The sequence below is a fragment of the Echinops telfairi genome, unplaced genomic scaffold, assembly GCF_000313985.2.
Source record: "Echinops telfairi isolate 266 unplaced genomic scaffold, ASM31398v2 ScPeMD7_37;HRSCAF=141, whole genome shotgun sequence".
NCBI classification, from domain to species: domain Eukaryota; kingdom Metazoa; phylum Chordata; class Mammalia; order Afrosoricida; family Tenrecidae; genus Echinops; species Echinops telfairi.
In genome coordinates, this window is record NW_022103935.1 from 1,543,554 (window position 1) to 1,548,305 (window position 4,752).

Consider the following 4,752-nt stretch of genomic DNA (forward strand, 5'->3'; position numbering starts at 1 on the left):
AAGGGAGGACCACACACTGACCTGTCCTTGTGTCTGTCCTTGAAAGCAACCCTCACGGCCACCGAGTGGGTGCCAACTCATAGTGACCCTACAGGACAGAGGGGAATGGCCCCTGTGGGCTCCGAGACTGGACCCCTTGACGTGAGCAGACAGCCTGGCCTTTCTCGGAGCGCATGGGTGGGGGTTGGCACGGCTCACCTGATGAGCAGCCTGGCATGTCACCGCCAGGCGCCCGGGACCCCTCGGCACCAGCCCAGAGGCCCTCAAAACAGGATGCTGAGGGAACTGAGCAGCAGCCAACGAGCTAACCCTGTAGATGGGTTCGGGGTAGGAGGTGGGTGGATATCACGTGTCCAAGTGGAAACCAGAAATAGAAAAGCCAAAGGACTGCAGAACCGTTGAAGAAATAAATAAAAACACCAGTCTCACCCCGCTCGAGTGGATGCTGCCGCAGCGACCCCCCAGGACAGGGTAGAACTGCCCCCGGTGTTGCTGGGACTTGAACGCTCCCTTAGCAGCTACTGAGTCAGTTCCAACCAGCAGCGGCCGTGCACAGTGGAAGGAGACTGCCGCCTGCACCGCCCTCAGGTCCTGGGCCGCAGCCCGAGCCCGCGACGCCTTCCTCTTGGCCACTGCCCCTCCAGGGCACCAAGCACGATGCCCTCCTGACGCCCACGGTCTCTCCCACCAGCATGTCCAAAGTATGCGAGGTGACGTCTCCCCACCCTTGCCGCTAAGGCAGCGGTTTTCAACCTGTGGGTCGTGAGCCCGATCATAACAGTACCAGAATGACAGTGATGAAGTAGCAACAAGAAGAACTGTCCCCACACATGAGGAGCGTGTGAAAGGGCTGTGACATCGGGAAGGGGGAGGACCACTGCTCTAAGGAGCACTCTGGCCGTACTTCTCCTGAGACCCATCGGCTCGTACGCTGAGCTGTCCACGACACCTTCAGTATTCTGCTCCGGCCCCGCCGCTCCGATGCCTCGCTTCTTCGGTCTTAGATGGTCACCTCTCCCATGCATTTGACGCGGTGGAGGGCACACACCATGGCTCGGGCCAGGCGCACCTGGGTCCTCGAAGCCAGCTCCTTGCTTCCCACACTCTAAAGAGGGCTCCTGCAGATTGGCCTAAAGCAACGTGTCTCTTGCTGTCTTGACTTCTGCGCCCAGGACGATTCATTGTGGACCCAAGCAAGACCGCCTCCTTGACCGTCGATCCTGTCTCACGGACCCTGGTGTGGCCCCTCGGTCCAGAGTGAGGATGCGGTCGTCTTTCCACAGTGTCGGGGCCACGCCGAGGCTGCCGCCCCCGGGTCGGCATCAGCAAGGGCAGGGTTGGGTCGGCTGCAGAGAGACTTCTTCCGATCCACTCTTTAACTCTTTATGGGAGGAGGGGGCCTCCTCTTCCTCCTGAGGAGCAGCTGCTGGCTCCAAAAGGCTGACCCGGAGGTGAGTGCCCCACACTCCGCACCACCAGGGCCGCCGAAGAGAAAGGACAAATTCAAAGCCTGTCTGTAAGGAGGGCGGCTGAGGGAGGCTCCCAGGACGCCAGCAGCGGTGACAACAGAAAGGAACACAGATGGAAAAACGCTCCCCACACCACGTCAGACACACACCCGCCAGATCCCAGCACCCAGCAAGCAGGGTGTGAGAGGTTGGGTGACAGGCCGTCCCCCTGCCAAGCGCAGCTGACAAACACAGCAGTGCTTTGAGAGCGCAGTACAAAAGCTAGCCTTCACCGCGGTGTGACTCGGGGAGCCCGGTGCCGGTGTGGTCACCCACTGGGCTGCTCACTGCGAGGTCAGCAGTTTGAAACCAGCAGCTGCCCCTCGGGAGGAAGACGGCCCGGGACAGGGAGGTTTATTGTGCCAACCTGGCCAATAGGAACCTGTGGGATTCATCAGGTCAAAATCTGGTGGGCGGGCAAAAAGTTAAATGGCTTTGCAAGGTCCACCCCCCTCTCTCGCTCTCTAGCGGCCGGAGCATGCTCCAGCATGGGTGCTACCGCTTTAGCTCGTTCTCTGCCTCAACCTGTGAGCTACACTACCTGTGGGCCAGGCCACCCTGTGGGTCCTGTCGCTAGAGCATGAGGCTCCTGTGGGACCTGCTTCTCCACGCTGCTGGTGCGTCCACCGCCTGAGCTTGAGGCTGTCGCCTTGCATCGCTTGAGTTCGATATCCCACCTGGGCCTGCTTCTCTAAGCTCCTGAACTGCCGACTGTTGGTGACCTGCCCTGCTGTCTGCTGCTTTGGGGCAGACCCTGCCTGCCTTGCCTGAGGGAGGACTCTGCTATCTCCTTCCTTGACCTTGGACCCAGCAGCCCACGTAAGTTGAACGACTTCCCGTATACTAACTGTTCCACAAAAGTGAGTTGAACTGAGCCCTCTGTACTGCTGTGTGGACTGATTAGCTGTTATAGTCCTTCTCTCTGTATAAACGTATCCGTATGTATATAAATAAAATCATACGTGTCCTGTTTTGTTTTGTTTCTCTAGAGAACCCTGCCTGGCCTTTCTACTCCCAGAAGAGAATCAGCTTGATGGCAGTGGGACTTATAAATGTATCCTAGGACTGCAAGCTCATTTTTAATAGTATGCAGGGGAAAAAACAATTATAGAATGTAATTTGCTGCCATAATTTATTAATGAGGCCTCCCCCGATCACATAAAACAAAAGATTCAGAAACTCTTCTCAAGAAAAAAAGACCAAAAATCAGACACAAGGCCATCGAGTCGGTGTGGGCTGCAGCGACCCCACAGGACAGGGCGGCACGGCCCCTGTGGGTTTCTGAGACTGTCACTCTCGGCGGGAGTAGACAGCCTCGTTTTTCTCCGGAGGAGCGGCTGGTGGTTTCAAACTGCTGACCTTGTAGTGAGCTGCCTTACCTGTAACCACTATGCCACCAGGGCTCCGTGGGCCCCAGGCTATTTCGTATGACGTTGTGAGTGTGGAGTCCTGTGTGCTGCGCTGTGTGCTGGTGACGTTGGCTTAGATGCATCCTGGGAACGACGGCACCACAAAACAACTGTGTCCGTTGGTTCTTTCTAACGTTTCACTGCGAGGTGGGGGAAGGTGCCCCGGGCGGGTGGTCAGCTTTGCGCTCCACAGCTCACACACACTTAGCTTCCTGTCCCCTGCTGTCACCCCCTGCATGTCCCATCCCCTGGTCCGCATTCTCCATTCTCTCCTCCCTCCCCAGCCCTCCGACCCGTGTCCTTGGGGTGATGCTGCCCCCGTGACCTGGAGAGGCTGATTCTTCTGTCGTGGGACTGGGCTCCGCTCACAAAGGTAAGGTGACTGAGCGCCATGCCTGTCCCTCTCTAACCGGCCAGCCTGGCCTCTTTTACGGTTGCCGGTTCTGTGCCAGTTTCCCCCATTTCACTTGGGACTTTGTAAGGGGACCCGTCCCAGAAAAGGAGGTGGGGGTCGCCGGGCACCGTTGACTTCTGGCCTCAGGCTTGGTGTGCAGTGACATCATCTCCTGTCAACTGGCGAAGGGGCGGAGTCTAGCCGGTCAGTCAGGTCTCAGCTGGATGACCTCGTTGGGTGGCTCCACAGAGAGAAATAGCTCGCTGGAGGCAGGAGACAGACACTCCCTGTGAGACACTCCTGTTGACAAGCCACACAGAACCAGAGCCCTGGAGCTGCAGGAGCCACGTGGAGACCCACGCCAGCGCTGAGATGCTTCCACTGCCACTGGAGCCACAAGACTTCCACCCACTGGCCTGTGATCTTCCTGACTCGGTGTCATTGCATGGCTGCGTGAGTCTAAGAGGAATTTATGGACTAGTCTCGAACATATGGACTAATAGCAGACCGATGGACTTGATCTTCACTGGAGTGGGCTGGAGTGTTTTCTTGATGTACAATTGCTCTTTGATCTAAAGCTCTCTCACACACACCTATGAATGTCTCCCTGGATTTGTTTCTCTAGTTAGTCCCTGGACTATCACAGGTGGGTCAGTCCGTGGACTCACTGTTTCCACATGTCTGCAGATTTCACCACTCTGCTCTCCCCTGGGCAGAAAGAGACCCAGGGCTGCACCTGGGATGGCCACTCACAAGCTCTTAAGACCCCGGCCACTCACTGAAGTAGGATGTAGAACCTGGGCCCGTGAACATGGCTGTGTTAATCGACCTTAGTGTCCAGCCAGGCCATGGTCATGACCCCAGACCAGGGAGCAATCCCCTCACAGGGTCTGGTCCTGTCGACGATGCGGTCAGGACAGTTTGCATCGCACGCGGAAGCTGGACATTGGATAAGGAAGACCGAAGAAGAAAGGGCACCTCTGGATGCCGGTGTGGTGGAGGAAGCTCCCAGGACCAGGGACTGTCGGGAAAGAACAGCACTCTGCCCTGGAAGAAGGGCGGCCAGCGCTCCTGACTGGCAAGGATGGCAAGAATGTGTCACGCCCACTTTGGACGTGTAGTCCGAGGAGCCGGTCCCTGGAGGAGGACATCGTGCTGGGCGGAAGAGCAGGGCCCTCGCCGCCCCGATGGCCTCCACCCACACGGTGACTGCACCGGGGGCTCGCACATCAGGGCAGCAGGGAGGAGCCTGCAGGACAGGGCTGCGCTCCCTTCTGTTGTGTGCAGGCTCTCTGTGAGTCAGAACTGCCCAGACAGCACCTCACAGCCACAGCGGGGCGTCCTGAGACGGAGGCTCTGGGCCGCTCTGCCACCCCCGGGGGTGTATTTAGAGCCAAGATAAATGCACAGACACAGACACCTATTTTAGTTTTAGAAGAGT